This window comes from Silene latifolia, chromosome 9 (genome assembly GCF_048544455.1).
Source record: "Silene latifolia isolate original U9 population chromosome 9, ASM4854445v1, whole genome shotgun sequence".
Lineage (NCBI taxonomy): Eukaryota > Viridiplantae > Streptophyta > Magnoliopsida > Caryophyllales > Caryophyllaceae > Silene > Silene latifolia.
Window position 1 is genome coordinate 128,875,190 of NC_133534.1, and position 18,867 is coordinate 128,894,056.

At 42.6% G+C, this 18,867-nt stretch overlaps 1 non-coding gene across 1 annotated transcript; it reads left to right on the forward strand.

The window, feature by feature from the left end:
- Nucleotides 1–15,354: 15,354 nt before the first annotated feature.
- On the forward strand, nt 15,355–15,461 carry LOC141603479 (small nucleolar RNA R71). The gene has a single exon (XR_012525353.1). It is a non-coding gene; the product is annotated as a small nucleolar RNA R71 (small nucleolar RNA).
- Nucleotides 15,462–18,867: the final 3,406 nt, after the last annotated feature.

Here is an 18,867-nt window from a genome sequence, read left to right on the forward strand (position 1 = left end):
CCATATCGGCTGGTTTACGGGAAGTCATGCTATTTACCTGTTTAGTTAGAATGTAAGGCTTGGTGGGCAATTTGTGAACTTAACTTTGATCCTAAGTTGTATGGTCAGAACCGTTTATTGCAGCTAGATGAACTGGAGGAGTTTAGGCTCAATGCCTATGATAGCTCACGCATCTACAAAGAAAAGACGAAGAGATGGCACGACAAACGGATCATACCTCAAGAGTTTCATGTCGGGTAGAAGGTGTTGCTGTAATACTATGGATTTTATAGGCTGGTACTCGACCAAGTATGGCCTACTCGGTCGAGTAGTGTGTGTCGTATAGTATGTTTGGCTACTGCCGAGGAATACTCGGCCGAGTATGCTGAATACTCGACCGAGTAGAGGATACTCGGCCGAGTATACTCTATACTCGACCGAGTATCCGGTCTGTCGAGTAATATTTCAGCGGTTTGATTCGGGAGTAATTAGGGCGTTATATATTTCGTTAATCAGTTTCTAAACACAATTTACAAAACCTAAACCATCGTACGATGCTCTAATCACTCTGAATCCCTCCTCTGTGTGTGTGGACAATCATAAGCAATCGTATTCAACCCTTTAATTCTTCGCCGGTAAGTCTTTATTCATGAATTGTAGGAAATGGGGTTTTGCAATTAGTGATTGTGTTATGTGATTATTGTTTAGGCGAAGACTTCGTAGAGGAGCCGTTCTAGTTGCTGGATCTCCTTCATTGCTGTTGTGCTAAGGTAGGGTTTCCCTACTCAGTTTTGTTTAATTAATTTGAGATGTTGTGACTGTACTGTGTATGATTGTTGTCTGCTGATCATCGGAGTGTTGATGTAGTGTTGGTGTGGTGATTGTGATGATGTTGTGATGGTTTTGGTGGAGTCACTTGTGGGAGTGGCTTCACGCCCTAGTTCGCTCTCCGTGAAACCCGTCACGGGAGGGGATGTGCACATTAAGGGACAGGGTTATCGCTCGTTGATGAGCGGGATTTTGGTGGGGATTGGTTGCGGTCTCCCACTGGCGGCATAGGCTACCTGTTGCGATGGGTAGACTGGCCGGGCTACATACTTTGGTGTGTAGTCGGTTACTGTGTGAGATCGGGAGACCGGGGATGGAGGATGATCAGCTGGGTACTTTATGCACTTGTCTTATTTTGATTGAGTAGAACTAACCCCCTTGTTGTTTTGTAAAATCTGTGGCGATCCATTCGGGGATGGTGAGCAGATTGTGACAGGTGATGCATTTGGTGAGCTTGGGGCGGTCATGGGAGAGTCGTCACACCGGATTAGTATCACCATCACGAGTCTTAGCTTTTGTTTTGTAGTCTTTGGCATTTGGATTTTGGAAATATTGTAACCTTTTATACTTACCGTACTTTAATAGCTGTGTTTGGGACAGTTGCTTTTGATATGTACTAACCTCGGGCAACCGAGATGGTAACAGCCTTTCATGCTGGGGTAGTCCTGGTAAGGTACCTTGGTATGGGGGGTGTTACAAAGTGGTATCGGAGCCAATGATTCCGGCACCTAAAACAAATGAACCCAATGAACTTAGGGAGTCTAAATAAAATGAACCCGGAGAGAGTTGTATGGAGCTATCGCAAGGACTCAGGAGACGTCCCGGAGTCACATTATGGCCCTCACGAACTCAAGCCGGTCACGGGGGGAATGTGTTGTGTGTATATTTGATACATGTGTGTGGTGTGTCGAGATTGAATGCTTGGAACATGTGGTAGAAGGTGTAGTGTGTGAAAATCTGTGAAGGACATTATGAAATTGGTAGAAAGGCGTGATGAAATTGATGTGTGAAAGCAGTTAAAACGGTTTTTGCATGAAAAGTATTGGCATGTTACGTGTTTACTATGTGGCTTTCCGATTCATGACGTAATATGCTTGACTTTGGGTACAAAGTCATGATAGGATGTATTCTTGTACTGTTTGCAGCTCGTTTTCGCATGACTCGGCCGAGCAGGACGAGTACTCGACCGAGTAGGGGGTACTCGGCCGAGTAACCAGGCACTCGACCGAGTGTTGTTTGGCACTGAGTAGCACTAGCTACTGGAAGCGTTTAATCGACCGAGTATATAGGTATACTCGACCGAGTAGGGCATACCCGACCGAGTATGATTTATACTCTACTGAGTATGCTTCTTTTGAATTTGACGTTGGCTACTGGAGTTGATTACTCGACCGAGTATCAGTGATACTCGACCGAGTAGTCCTTACTTGACCGAGTATTTCTATATACTCGGCCGAGTGCTTCTTTGGCGGAGGGTCGTTTACATTTTGAGCCATAGGCTTTTATGCTTACGTTTCTTTACTTGTTATCAGCTCAAAATGCCGCCAAAGAGAACTGCCACGCAAATTCAAGCATCCGAGATGACTATCGATGAGATAGCTCGTATGATCGAGCAACGGGAGGCTCTTCTTGAGGCTCTCAAGAACGTGGGTAAAGGTGCGGAGAAACCTGTGGATGCTACCCAACTTAGCATCATCATCGCCCGCTTTAACCCACCTACCTATGAGGGCGCCGAGGAACCCAGGTTGCTCGAAAACTGGCATAGTGAGATGGAAAGTCTCATGGAAGATGTTAAGTGTCCACAGGATATGATAGTTGAGCAGGTAGTGTACTACCTGAGGGGCGAGGCCGCTGTTTAGTGGCAGAACATCAAGGAGGACGCCAGAGCTTACTATCAGGCTGAGGGTTTAGGGGCTATACCATGGTCGGGTCTGAAGAGTGCTATGAGGGAGCAGTTTTTGCCGGAGCATATCTGTCACAAGTTATGATCTGAGTTCGATTCCTTCACCATGACCGATGATATGATAGTCACCGAGTACGATCACCGGTTCCTTAAGTTATCTCGCTATGCAGAGGACATGCAACTAGGGCAGAGGGGTTTGGCTCTCCGCTTTGAGAGGGGTTTGTCAGCTAAGATCATGAACCGTTTACAAGCTGGAGTCATCACTGATCTTAAGGATGTGTATCTAAGGGCTGGTCAATCTGAAAGAATGGTAGATCTCTCTAAGGAAGCTAATGAGAGAACTGCTGCTGAGAAAATAAAAGCTGATAGTGGGAACAACAATCAATCAGGTAACAAGAAGGGCAACTTCAATCAGGCCAAGGCTTTTTCAGGTGGGGCTGGTTTCTCTAGAGGATCCCGAGGATAGGGTAGAGGTGGTGGTCGGAGTGTGAGTGACAACTCCAACCTGTCATGCTACAACTGTGGTGGCATAGGCCACAAGAGACGAGACTGCACAAGTGCCAAGACTGGAGTAGGTTCGGGAACTTTTCAGGGGAACTTCTCACATGGTCCGAGTCAAAGCTTTTCTAGCAACCGCCAGGGTAGATCATGGGGTAACCGTGGTGGACATAGCAACAATAGCGGTTTTAACCGCAACTGTGGAGGATCATATCAGCGCCCGAACAACAGTGTCACCCAGGATTCGGCAGCCAAGCCAAGTACATCTAATGCCTCGGTTCAAGGGGGAGGCCAGAAAAGCAGTGGGAAGCTCTTCATGATGGATAAGCAAGAATCTCAGAACGATGTACATGTAGTTACCGGTACCTTTCTTGTTCGTAATATACCGTCTTTTGTTCTATTTGACTCAGGGGCAACACACTCTTTTGTGTATAGGAGTCATGCTTTGTCTATGGGCTTGGGGGAGTTTGAACTTGTAAAGGATGATGTGTTTATACCTTCTGGGGAGTCAGTGTCATGTGTTAAGTTGTACAAGGGAGTGTCTATGTTGGTTGGAGGGGTAGATTTACCGATGGACTTGCTAGAGTTTCCTATGGATGGGTTTGAGGTGATTGTCGGGATGGATTGGTTGGGTAATTATGATGCCAAGATAGATTGTCTGCAAAAGAAAGTGTCTTTAAAGGGTCCCAAGGGTATAAGGGTGTCTTATAAGGGGGTTGTTGTGAGATCTAAGTGTAAGTTCATAGCGGTTATGACCTTAAAGTCGTGCTTGAGGAAGAAGTGCCCCTTGATTCTTTGTCAAGTGAGAGATCGTCGGGTAGAGCCACAGACAGCTGCTGATATACTGGTGGTGGGAGAGTTTGATGATGTCTTTCCTGAGGAGATACTGGGGTTGCCGCCAAAGAGAGATGTTGACTTCAACGTGGAGCTTAAACCAGGAACAGGTCCTATATCTAAAGCACCATATCGTATGGCACCTAAGGAACTAGCAGAGTTAAAGAAACAGTTGCATGAGCTGTTAGACAAGGGGTATATCCGGCCAAGTGTGTCGCCATGGGGTAGCTCCAGTTCTGTTTGTAAAGAAGAAAGATGGGAGCATGAGTCTATGTATCGACTACAGGGAGCTTAACCGTGTCACAGTGAAGAACAAGTATCCCTTGCCTAGGATTGATGACTTGTTCGATCAGCTAAGTGGAGTAAGTGTGTTTTCTAAGATCGATTTGAGGTCAGGTTATCACCAGTTGAGGATAGCAGATGAGGATGTTCCAAAAACAGCTTTCCGGTCCCGTTACGGTCACTATGAGTACGTGGTGAAGCCTTTTGGTTTGACCAATGCACCAGAAGCTTTCATGGATCTGATGAATCGGATTTTCAGTCCGTTTTTAGATAAGTTCGTGGTTGTCTTCATTGATGACATCTTAGTCTACTCTAAGACTAAGGAAGAGCATGAGGAGCACTTGAGGATAGTTTTGCAGACTCTGAGAGAGAACTAACTTTATGCCAAGCTATCTAAGTATGAGTTCTAGTTAGAGGAGGTGGCTTTTCTGGGTCATGTGATATCTAAGAAGGGAGTATCCGTAGATCCTAGCAAGATTAAGGGTGTGACCAAGTGTGAATCACCAAAGAGTGTTGCTGAGGTTCAGAGTTTCTTGGGCCTTGCTGGCTACTATAGGAGGTGCGTGAAAGACTTTTCAACAATAGCACGGCCTATGACTGCTTTGATGAAGAAAGAGACCAGATTTGTTTGGGATGAGAGTTGTGAGACGGCGTTCCAGACCTTAAAGGAACGTTTGACCACAGCTCCTATTCTAGCTTTGCCAGAGGGATGTGAGAACTTTGAAGTATATACCGATGCTTCAAAGAATGGCATGGGTTGTGTTTTGATGCAGGAAGGGAAAGTTATAGCTTATGCTTTGATACCGTCGTTTTGTATCAAAATTAAATTTATAAATCAGAACTAAAACTATAGCTAGTGATAGTAAGGGTCGAACCACAAAGAGACAAGATTAATTCTATTTGCTATTTTTAATCTATTGAAGTAACAATTAAATGGGGGTTTTGAATTTGTTTGAATCTAGAGACTAATTGCCAAAATAAGAACTTTCTCAACAAGATAAAAAGAAGATCAGGAACTTCGGTTCACCATAGCTAAGTTCAGGTCGAAAAAGGTAGCAGGTGTCCTATAATATGGTCTCAGGAAATATGAGCAAGCCTTTCGATCAATGCTCAAAATTAACCTTACGGTCTTCTAATTCCCTAGAATTTCTCAAAGCTTTCGCTCAAAGGAAATTCCAAAACTAATGAAAACCTAACCTACTATTTTTCAATCTAGCAAGACGGGTTTATCAAAAGGAAATAAGACCAATACGGAAGAAATCATACTAATAAAGTCGACCCTAATTTATGCCATGGCTCACCTAGTTCCCAATCAAAATAATTAGCTATGCATGATTAAAACTATAACAATTGCAAACTTAAAGACATACAATGAAATTGACATGATTGAATTGAAAATTAAATAGAAGATTAAAACTGAATTACTTGAAAATAAATTGGTAACAACAAGAATTAAATTGACAAGAAATAAGAAAAGAAGAAAATTGAATTAAAGCTTACTAAATAATTGATGAACAAATCAATTGAATTGAAATCCGTAGTCTACACTTTCTTGTTCCCAAAACTAGATCTAAACACTTCAGTTGTTGAATAATGAAAAGCATAACTTAAATTATTGCTGCGTACTACTGATAAACGTTCTCCCAAAAGTTAATTACAAGTGGGCTTTTAAAAGTCTAACACGTAAAATAAATCACAGCTGCGAAACCTGGTCGATCGACCAAGTGGCACGGTCGATCGACCAGCCTATACAGTGCTGACTCCTCTGCTGAGCTTCCACGGCCGATCGACTGAGTAAGATAGTCGATCGACCAACTACGCTGTGCAGTAACATCCTTTTCTCTTCCAAACAGCCTCTTCACTCCATGCACGCATCCCGAGGTGAACAAGTCCGAACTCCCATCTTCCAAGTTTCCATAAAGTTGCTTCTGGAGGACGATTTAAGCTTGGTTTAGCTCACTTCCACTCATTCCTACAATAAATCATAGAAATTCCAAAGTAAACCGTTTCGGGAGAAATAATAGCTTTAAGCTAACAAATATGCATAGAAATACGTGCCAAAACTGCAAATAAAGTGTATAGAATATGCACGTATCAAATCTCCCCAAACCAAACCTTGCTTGTCCCCAAGCAAGCACTATGACCTGACTAAAAACCTCTAATGGAACAGATTTCATGCTCAGAGCTAATACAAACCATCATGCCCAACCAATTTAATGCAGCTATTGACATCCAAGTATCTTGTCAAATGCAAACGAGTTGAACATGTTAAAGAATTTGCTAAACCTTCGACCTTGCAAGACTCGTATATATCGGACTCTCACGGGTCCCTCATTCGCTCATTTAAGTACAAGGTAAGATATATTGTGCAAGACAGAAGAGTGATAAAAATAAGACTCTCACCTATCTACGACCCATAAGAACATGCCCGCAATCTAACATGAATAAAGTCTCTACAACCGTACATATGCATTCCAACCATTTAATGACCATGACACATGCCGAGGCGATTTGGGATTGTGAGGCTAGAGGTAAAAAGAGGCTAAAATGAATTTGGGAAAGAGGGGTTAAGCCGAGCTAATAACCACTAGACCAAATTATAAGCAAATCCACTTCTTACTTCCACTTACCAAAATAACAATTCCCCAAAATAATATGAACAGCACATGGGAATTAAGAAATCACCATCCGAAAATCAATTTAAACATGTGATCTCTCTCTCTTTTTTTTTCTTCACTTTCTTTCTTTTCTTTTCTGACTTCCTTTTGTTTTCTTTTTTTTTTCAATTTCTGGACTGGCAGTCGATCGACCAACAACATCAGTCGATCGACCACCCCTGCTGGCCAGTGCTCTCTGCCCAGTTCAGTCTTCTCTTTTTTTTCGTTTTTCTGAGTTTTTTTTTTTCTATTCTTTTCATTTTTATTTTCTCTCCTTCCCACCATTTCACCTCCGACTTCTCATGAAGAACAAAATAACCAAAAGACATTCAAGAAATTCCCAAAATACTAACATTACTAGCTCGGATAAGGTAGGCTAAGTATAGTATGTAGCTAAATGGGACAAAAAAAGCTATTTGGCTATGTGAGGTTTATGGATAAAATGAGAAAGTGAAACCTCTACCACATGTGTCAACAAACCACGGACCCGAATGCATATAGGTATCAAGTAGACTAGACTCATGCTTATGCAAATTGATGTGACATGCCTTATAAGGAGAAACTACTCTCATTCCTACATGAAATCGGTCATGAATGTCACCGATTTATTAAGCTCTATCCTTAGAAATTTAAGTAGCTTGCCAATATTGAGTCAAGTCTATTCGTTTAGCAAAATTCCAACAAAAACTCGTAGACTATGCAAGTGACAAACTTGGAAATGCTCAAAGTGCAAGGAAAGGGCAATGAGACAGTATGTAATGCAAACTCATCATTGAAATCCTTCCGTTCCGACTCGACCTAAATGCGAAAGTAAACGTGTTTTTTTTTTTGAATTTTTGGTGGTTTTTCAAAAAAATTTTGTTTTTTTTTTTGAACTGAAAACAAATGCAAGCTGAAATGCAATAAACGTGTGACTGAAATGCAATAAAAAAACAAATGCAGATGCAAAAGACATATGCATATACCCTCCCCAAACCAAAACGCACAATGCCCTCATTGTGCTCAGCAGCAAATCACCAGCAACAACAGCAATAATGGGAAGAATATAAGCAATAACAACATAAAAGGAAACTAACAAAAAGGGATCAGAAACTCACAAAAGAAGACCTCCCCAAACCAGCCAAAAATGGGGGAGATCAGAATGCGTCTAGTCCCCACCATCATACTCGCTACCCTCATCCTCCTCGGACTCCGAGTCATCCTCCTCTTCCGCCTCAGCAGCAGTGGCAGTAGTAGTGGTAGGAGTAGATCTCGTAGCAGGCGGAGGATATCCGCCCACCGGGGGAACAAAGAAGGACGGGTGAGTCCAGGGACCTCGTGGGAGCATCCATGTCCGAGCGTACTCCTCGTAAACTGGGTACATGGCCAGTGCCATGTCTATCCTATGCTGATCAAAACTCCTGCACAAGTCACCCAACACACGTGAAATCGCCCTTTGGTCCGTGACCGCAGGGATAACAATAGGTGTAGGGGGACGAAAAGTAGCCGGGAAACCCGTGGGAGCAGGAGTGGAGGAGGAAGGGGCCTGTGAAGAGGAGGCACGAGCTCGCCTCGAGGTACTAGCAGTAGTGGTGCCCGCCCTAATAGGGAGCCTGTAGCTAGGCAAAGGCAGGCGAGTCGCCCCCAAAACAGTGGTAAGGGGCAAAATGGAAGGGAGGCCAAGGACAAGGATGGAATCGCAAATGGAAGAATCAATCTTCCACCGACCCCGTGAATTAACCCACTTCACAGACCTGGCGTAGTCAAGGTCCATGAAGCGTGCGTCAGAGTCAAGAGGGGCCTCCTCTCTAGGAAAAACAAGAATCAGACGGTTGGCCAAACGCGTCACCAACCCACCACAAACAATAGTGGCCAAAGTGCCCTCACTTATAGTGTGAAAGTGAGAGGCGGTCAAATAAGCTATGTTATAAATACGGGCTACCCGACTTTCAATGTTCAGATAGCCCGCCAAGATAGACAATTCAATGGTATTAACATTATTTGACTCCTTGCGGCCGAAAATGGTATTACCCATCAACCGGAAAAAATAACGAAAAGGGGATAGGTGGACGGAAGTGCCCGTCCTCTTAGGGCCGTTCCAGTCAGAGATACACGACCACATTACCCTATGTACATCAGAAGGTTCTGAGGTGTTACCCTCGAAACAAAGACCCAAATAACCAGCAAATTCGGCCAATGTCAAGGAGTAGGTGACATTGAATAGCCGAAAAGAAATACAAGAACTACTCCTATTGGCTTCAAAGGTGGTCTGGTCGAAAGAAAAAGATGAGAAAAACTCAAGGGTAAGAGTGTAGTAGGTGAACTCAGCCATGTCCACTAGTCCCGACATCCCTGTCCCATTTAGCAGAGACACGACAGATTCAAGACACCCTAGTTTCTCTAAAGTTGGCCTATGAAGAAAACGAGTGGCCTGAACTTTTATTTTCTCGACAAAGGTAATGAATTTAGCCCGCTGAGTTGAGGTAGAGAAAGTAACTTGCGGATAGTCAGGTAGACTATCCGTAGTGTCCTCGATCATTAACGGCGGACCCCGCGGCCGTTTAGCTGCTCCTTGACTGGACTGCCCACTGAACATCATTTGCTTCCCTTTTGTCATTGTTGCTTCCTACAAAATGAACAAATCAACAACTAGCTTCCCATAACCTTTAACAATGACAATTTATAAAACCCTAAACAAAATCAGAAATTGAAAACGAAATTAGGGTTTCGAAAATTTGGGGAAAACGGACTTAAGCTTCTCCTAGTTGCTGAGATGTCTAGAAAATCAAGGGAAAAGGATAGCAAAGTGCAATTAAAGCATAAATTCGACAAGAAATCAACCCCAAATCGATTTTCCCCAAATCGATTTTTCCGACAAAAGGTAACAATGCTCGAAATTTGGGCATAAAAGTTCAGCGAGAATCGAATTTAACGGACGAAAATAGGATTAGAAACATACCTTTGATGAGAACTCGGGAATTTGAGGAAGAAAAATCGAAGTAAAAGGGTAGATTGGCAGGAAAAATCGCGAAAAGGGAAGAACAAGGGTTTTTCTAATTTTTGATTAAAAGAGTATGAATGAATGAATGAGAAAAGAGTTAGAACTTCCCTTATTAAGTTGCGTTCTGGTTTCGCGCGGTGGTCGATCGACTATCTCACCCAGTCGATCGACCATTCCTCCCTTATACCGCTCTCTGATGTCGCGTGGTGGTCGATCGACTATATTACCCAGTCGATCGACCAATCTCCCTATGAAGCAGCCTCTGCCTTTTTCTCTTCAGTCGATCGACTGCTGAACTTGGTCGATCGACTGCATATGCTGGCAATTAATCTCAACTACGTCAAAAAGTTATTTTTCCAATTCAATTCCCCGTCTTTCTCTCATCGACATCCAGTAGATCATCCTACGCACTTTGCATAAATTAATTACCTGCAAACATTCTCAAAGGCGCACATTTTTCCAAGAAAAAAAAAAGAAATTGCTAATTAAAAAGAAATAACTAAAGCTCCTAATGCAAATTAAATAAAATAAAACTGTAAAGTTCCTAATTACAAAAAATTACAAGCCGGGTTGCCTCCCGGTTAGCGCTGGTTTAAGAGGTCCCGCACGACCTTCTTTCCTCAATTTGCAGCTTCTAAAATTGGGTCAAAGTACAGTACTTCGACCTGCCCAACAAATTCGTCTGCACCGTGATAGTGTTTCACGTATTGACCGTTCACTTTGAATCGGTCTCCAGATGAGGTCTCCAATTCAACTGATCCGAATTTTGTAACTGTTGTGACCGTATAAGGGCCAGTCCACCGGGATTTCAGCTTACCAGGAAATAAACGGATACGAACGTTAAAAACAAGTACCTTATCGCCAATATGGAACTCGCGCTTAATAATTCTCTTGTCGTGCCAGCGCTTCGTTTTCTCTTTGTAGATCCTAGCATTATCGTAGGCCAGCAGTCTAAATTCCTCCAGCTCATTCAGTTGTGTCATACGTTTCTCACGAGAGAGGTTAGGATCCAAATTCAAATCAAAAATAGCCCACCAAGACTTACGCTCCAACTCAACAAGTAAATGACATGTCTTACCATAAATCAATCGGTATGGTGACATCCCAATTGGCGTTTTAAACGCGGTCCTATAAGCCCATAAGACATCATCTAACTTAAGACTCCAATCTTTCCGTGATTTAGAAACAACTTTAGCTAAAACTTCTTTCAATTCTCGGTTAGAAATCTCAACCTGACCACTAGTTTGGGGATGATACCCCAAACCTCTGCGATGTTGGACACCAAATTTAGCCAATAAAGCACTAAGTTGTTTCTCTTTAAAATGCATTCCACCATCGCTAATGACAACCCTAGGGACACCAAAACGAGGGAAAATAATCTTTTTAAAAAGTTTAATCACGGCTTTTGCATCGCAATGGGGAGTAGCGATAGCTTCTACCCATTTGGACATATAATCTACAGCTACGAGGATATATTTATTACCTTGACTGCTCGGAAAAGGTCCTTGATAATCAATGCCCCAGACATCAAAAATCTCAACCTCTAGAATGCCTACCTGTGGCATCCCATGTCTCTTTGAAATATTCCCCGATCTTTGACAAGCATCGCACTCAGCAACAAAATTGCGACTATCTGCATGCAATGTTGGCCAATAGAAACCAGATTGGAGTACCTTAGCCACACTCCAGGACGGACCATGGTGACCACCATTGGCAGAAGAGTGGCAAGCTTCTAGGATATCCTTCACCTCCCACTGAGGCACACATCTCCGGATAAGACCGTCTGTGCATTCCTTGAAAACATAAGGATCATCCCAAAAGTATTGTCTAGCATCATAAGCGAACCGCTTCTTCTGCTGCCATGAAAGCTCGGGTGGTATCTTACTGTCACAAAGCAAAATTAGCGTAATCAAGCAAACCACGGAGGTGGATAAGACCCCGAATTAGTAATAGCTAATGAGACTCTCATCGGGAAAAGAATCATTAATGGGTAACGAATCCTCCCTTTCGTCACCGCAGACGAGATAAATGGTCACCACCACATTCTCTCGCACCTTTCTTATCTTTAATCTCCAAATCAAACTCCTGCAAAAGGAGTATCCACCTCAAAAGCCTCGGCTTCGCATCCTTCTTAAGAAAGAGAGTCTTCAGCGCTGCATGGTCAGTATAAACAACAACCTTAGAATCTAACAAATAAGACCGAAATTTATCTAAGGCAAAAACTACAGCTAGAAACTCCTTCTCTGTGGTGTAGTAATTGACTTGAGCCTCATCCAGAGTTTGGCTCGCATAATATATGGCATTCAAAACTTTATTTTTCCGTTGTCCCAAAACTGCACCAATCGCATAATCGCTAGCATCACACATAATCTCGAATGGGAGATCCCAATCAGGTGGCTGAATGATTGGCGCAGAAACTAGAGCCTCCTTTAACCTGTTAAAAGCTAAAAGGCACTCATCAGTAAACTCAAAGACAGCATCCTTAAGGAGCAATTGTGTGAGTGGTTTAGCAATTTTTGAAAAATCCTTAATGAAACGCCGATAAAAACCAGCGTGACCAAGGAAACTCCTCACTCCTTTAACATTCACGGGAGGAGGTAATTGCTCAATCACCTGCACTTTTGCCTTATCAACATGTATACTCTTATCAGAAATCAGATGCCCTAACACAACTCCCTCATTGACCATGAACTGATATTTCTCCCAGTTTAAAACAAGATTAACATCAATACAACGATGCATGACTTTATCAAGATTAGCTAAACAACGATCAAAGTCATTACCATAAACTGAGAAATCATCCATAAATACCTCCATAATGTTCTCTATATAATCAGAAAAAATCCCCATCATGCACCTCGAAAGGTAGGGCGTTACACAATCGAAAGGCATCTGCAGACGCAAAAACACCCCGTGGACAGGTAAAAGTGGTCTTACTCTGATCATCCGGATGAATAGAGATCTGAAAGAACCCTGAATATCCGTCTAGAAAACAGAAAAATTTGTTAGAGGCAAGTCTTTCAGTCATTTGGTCAACAAAAGGGAGGGGGAAATGGTCTTTCTTGGTGGCGGCATTCAACTGTCTATAATCAATGCACATCCGCCACCCTGTCACAACTCGCATTGGTATTAATTCATTTTTCTCATTTTTAACCACGGTAGTCCCTCCTTTCTTTGGAACTACCTGAACTGGGCTAACCCACTTGGAGTTGCCAACTGTATAAATAATACCTGCATCGAGTAGTTTCATCACCTCGGCCATAACGACTTCCTGCATCTTCGGGTTCAACTTGCGTTGACCCTGTCTGTAAGGCTTGTGGCCTTCCTCCAGCTCTATCATGTGCATACAAATATCAGGGCTGATGCCTTTAATATCATCCAAAGAATACCCTAAGGCTTTCTTGTTTTTCTTAAGCACACACATCAAAGCAGAAAGCTGGTCATCATTAAGCTTAGCACTAACAATAGCTGGGTACTGCTCCGTATCATCTAGGAAAACATACTTAAGATTAGGAGGAAGTGGCTTACTTTCTGGCACCTTTACCTCTACAGCATAGGCAGAATCAGCTTCAATGGTATAGAAAGTGTTTACCAAATTTTCGTTGGCCAGGCTTATGAGCATCTCATCTTCTTCCTCTGTGAGCTCGTAGCTTTCCATTGAGGCTACCAAAACATCTAGCTCCTCAGCATTCACCGCTGTATTATCTGCACACTCATCTAAACGGGTTAGATCAGCTAAGGGATCCTTGGCTAAGGATTCCCTCCAATTACAAATAACAGCCATGTCAACAATATAAATGGAATAACACGTATATCATCATCGCGGGTTCGGTCGCTTTACGAGCAAGATGAACTCAATGGTGTCATCCCCTACCTCTAAGGTTATGATTCTGCGTTTGACATCTATTACAGTTGTTTGTATGTAAAAATGGTCTACCTAAAATAATAGGTATCGATTGTCCTCTCGCAATGTCCAAAACAACGAAATCGACGGGAATAAAAAACTTACCCACTCGAACGGGTACATCCTCTAAGACTCCTAAAGGTCTCTGAGTCGATCTATTTGCCATCTGAAGGGTAATATCGGTCACCTTAAGTCTACCAATATTTTGCTTTTCGCAAATAGAATATGGCATGACACTGACACTGGCCCCTAAATCACAAAGGGCCTTTCCAATTTCGTGGTTACCTATAGTGCAGGGAATTGAAAAGCTACCCGGGTCCTTTAATTTAGGTGGTATGTTAATTTGCGAAAGAGCGTTACATTCTTCCACAAAAGCAACAGTACCATCATCATGAAAATTTCTCTTACGATTCAAAATGTCTTTCATAAATTTAGCGTAAGAGGGTACCTGGGTAATTAGATCAGTGAAAGGAATGGTTACCTCAAGATTCTTGACCATCTCCAAAAACTTACCAAACTTGCGCTCCAGCTTAGTATTCTTTAAACGCTCCGGACACGGGGATCGCAACATGGCCGTAGGATCAAGCAACCTTCGGCTTCCGTAAATTAAAAACCTCCGTCAAATCATCAATAAGTATAGAATCATGCAAATTAGTTGACGGATTTGCGTCCTGCACTGGAGACCCAGTCGATCGACCATTGGGCTCGGTCGATCGACCAATCACACTGGGTTTGAACAGTTTCTGGTCAGAAACTCCTTCGTCAGGAACTTCAGTCGATCGACTGATATTGTTGGTCGATCGACCACATGCGTTGGGCTCAATTAGTTTCTGGTCAGGAGCTTTTTCATCAGAGATTCCGGTCGATCGACTGCTGTTGTTGGTCGATCGATCGCTATCTTGCGAGAAAGCTCGTTTTCGCACCAGAAATTAAATTTGTCTTTTCATCATTTCCTGAGTCTTCTCTTGGCTTATCGGGACCATCATAAGAAAGTCCACTTCGGAGATTAATGGCATTAATGGTTTCAATTGGCCCCTCACATTTGCTTGAAAAATTGGCGACTTGGTTAGCCGCTAAATTCTCTAACTGTTTCACAAAATTCTTTGCAGATTCAATCTCAGCTTCTTCTATTCTTGTGACTTGAACCAAAAGAGCTCGGACTATTTCTCTCAATTCTGCGGTCTCATCTGAGTTATGAACAAGAATTTCAATTTTTCTCTCGGAAACCTTAGAAGTCTCGAGCGTTTCGAGCCGGGCTGTAATAGAAGTTATGAGTGTCGCAACGGCACCCATTTCTTCACTTTGCTTTCACGAGTTTCCACGCGAACTCCCAAACTCAGCTCTATGGACTGCCATCTCCTCAATAGTGTTCCAACCTTTATTCTGACCAGTATTATTTTGGAACCTACCATTCGCAGCTGCATCTAGGATAACCTTGTAGTCATCATATAAAGAATTGTAGAATAAGTTGCAAAGGTACCACTGCTGGAAACCGTGGTGAGGGACATACCGAACCAAACTCTTGAAACGTCCCCATGCTTCGCAAAATCCCTCATCAGGTCCTTGCTGGAAATTTGTAATTTTACTTCTCAGGGCATCAGTCTTAGCGAGTGGGAAGTATTTTTTGTAGAAAGCTAATGCTAGAGATGTCCAATCTGTGACTCCAGCTGCTACCCTATCAAGGTAGCGGTACCAATCTCGCGCAGAATCCTTCAAGAAGTATAAGAACATCATCCCCTTTACTTCATCTTGGGTCACCCCAGCCGGTACAGGTATGGAACAACAGTAGTCTGTGAAAATTTCCATATGCTTCAAAGGATCCTCGTCCGGTAGACCAGCAATCTGATTTCGCTCCACTAAATCGATATAGGAGGAACGAAATTCGAAGTGACCAGTAGTAGGGGAGGGTAATTCGTATCCCTATGGAACATGCTGCCCTTGTGGCTGAAGATTAACATATATTGTAGTCATGATCGCAAAACTGAGAGTACTCAAGCCTTCCTCTCAAAAATATGTCTTCTAACTGTGCAAAAGCAAAACTAGAAGCAAGAGTAAGCAACGGTCTTAAGGAACCAAAGTTCCTTGAGACAAGAAAAATAAACTAAAAATAAAGCAAACAGAATTGCACCGTCTCCCCGGCAACGGCGCCAAAATTTGATACCGTCGTTTTGTATCAAAATTAAAGTTATAAATCCGAACTAAAACTATACCTAGTGATAGTAAGGGTAACAAGAAGGGCAACTTCTGCTGAGAAAAGAAAAGCTGATAGTGGGAACAACAATCAGTCAGGTAACAAGAAGGGAAACTTCAATCAGGCCAAGGCTTTTTCAGGTGGGGCTGGTTTCTCTGGAGGATCCCGAGGATAGGGTAGAGGTGGTGGTCGGAGTGTGAGTGACAACTCCAACCTGTCATGCTACAACTATGGTGGCATAGGCCACAAGAGACGAGACTGCACAAGTGCCAAGACTGGAGTAGGTTCGGGAACTTTTCAGGGGAACTTCTCACATGGTCCGAGTCAAAGCTTTTCTAGCAACCGCCAGGGTAGATCATGGGGTAACCGTGGTGGACATAGCAACAATAGCGGTTTTAACCCCAACCGTGGAGGATCATATTAGCGCCCGAACAACAGTGTCACCCAGGATTCGGCAGCCAAGCCAAGTACATCTAATGCCTCGGTTCAAGGGGGAGGCCAGAAAAGCAGTGGGAAGCTCTTCATGATGGATAAGCAAGAATCTCAGAACGATGTACATGTAGTTACCGGTACCTTTCTTGTTCATAATATATCGTCTTTTATTCTATTTGACTCAGGGGCAACACACTCTTTTGTGTATAGGAGTCATGTTTTGTCTATGGGCTTGGGGGAGTTTGAACTTGTAAAGGATGATGTGTTTATACCTTCTGGGGAGTCAGTGTCATGTGTTAAGTTGTACAAGGGAGTGTCTATATTGGTTGGAGGGGTAGATTTACCGATAGACTTGCTAGAGTTTCCTATGGATGGGTTTGAGGTGATTGTCGGGATGGATTGGTTGGGTAAGTATGATGCCAAGATAGATTGTCGGCAAAAGAAAGTGTCTTTAAAGGGTCCCAAGGGTATAAGGGTGTCTTATAAGGGGGTTGTTGTGAGATCTAAGTGTAAGTTCATAGCGGTTATGACCTTAAAGTCGTGCTTGAGGAAGAAGTGCCCCTTGATTCTTTGTCAAGTGAGAGATCGTCGGGTAGAGCCACGGACAGCTGCTGATATACCGGTGGTGGGAGAGTTTGATGATGTCTTTCCTGAGAAGATACTGGGGGTGCCGCCAAAGAGAGATGTTGACTTCAACGTGGAGCTTAAACCGGGAACAGGTCCTATAACTAAAGCACCATATCGTATGGAACCTAAGGAACTAGCAGAGTTAAATAAAAAACGTTGCATGAGCTGTTAGACAAGGGGTATATCCGGCCAAGTATGTCGCCATGGGGAGCTCCAGTTCTGTTTGTAAAGAAGAAAGATGGGAGCATGAGGCTATGTATCGACTACAGGGAGCTTAACCGTGTCACAGTGAAGAACAAGTATCCCTTGCCTAGGATTGATGACTTGTTCGATCAGCTGAGTGGAGCAAGTGTGTTTTCTAAGATCGATTTGAGGTCAGGTTATCACCAGTTGAGGATAGCAGATGAGGATGTTCCAAAGACAGCTTTCCGGTCCCGTTACGGTCACTATGAGTACGTGGTGAAGCCTTTTGGTTTAACCAATGCACCAGCAGCTTTCATGGATCTGATGAATCGGATTTTCAGTCCGTTTTTAGATAAGTTCGTGGTTGTCTTCACTGATGACATCTTAGTCTACTCTAAGACTAAGGAAGAGCATGAGGAGCACTTGAGGATAATTTTGCGGACTCTGAGAGAGAACTAACTTTATGCCAAGCTATCTAAGTATGAGTTCTAGTTAGAGGAGGTGGCTTTTCTGGGTCATGTGATATCTAAGAAGGGAGTATCCGTAGATCCTAGCAAGATTAAGGGTGTGACCAAGTGTGAATCACCAAAGAGTGTTGCTGAGGTTTGGAGTTTCTTGGGCCTTGCTGGCTACTATAGGAGGTTCGTGAAAGACTTTTCAACAATAGCACGGCCTATGACTGCTTTGATGAAGAAAGAGACCAGATTTTTTTGGGATGAGAGTTGTGAGACGGCGTTCCAGACCTTAAAGGAACGTTTGACCACAGCTCCTATTCTAGCTTTGCCAGAGGGATGTGAGAACTTTGAAGTATATATCGATGCTTCAAAGAATGGCCTGGGTTGTGTTTTGATGCAGGAAGGGAAAGTTATAGCTTATGCTTTGATACCGTCGTTTTGTATCAAAATTAAATTTATAAATCGGAACTAAAACTATAGCTAGTGATAGTAAGGGTCGAACCACAGAGAGACAAGATTAATTCTATTTGCTATTTTTAATCTATTGAAGTAACAATTAAATGGGGGTTTTGAATTTGTTTGAATCTAGAGACTAATTGCCAAAATAAGAACTTTCTCAACAAGATAAAAAGAAGATCAGGAACTTCGGTTCACCATAGCTAAGTTCAGGTCGAAAAAGGTAGCAGGTGTCCTATAATATGGTCTCAGGAAATATGAGCAAGCCTTTCGATCAATGCTCAAAATTAACCTTACGGTCTTCTAATTCCCTAGAATTTCTCAAAGCTTTCGCTCAAAGGAAATTCCAAAACTAATGAAAACCTAACCTACTAATCTTTCAATCTAGCAAGACGGGTTTATCAAAAGGAAATAAGACCAATACGGAAGAAATCATACTAATAAAGTCGACCCTAATTTATGTCATGGCTCACCTAGTTCCCAATCAATATAATTAGCTATGCATGATTAAAACTATAACAATTGCAAACTTAAAGACATACAATGAAATTGACATGATTGAATTGAAAATTAAATAGAAGATTAAAACTGAATTACTTGAAAATAAATTGGTAACAACAAGAATTAAATTGACAAGAAATAAGAAAAGAAGAAAATT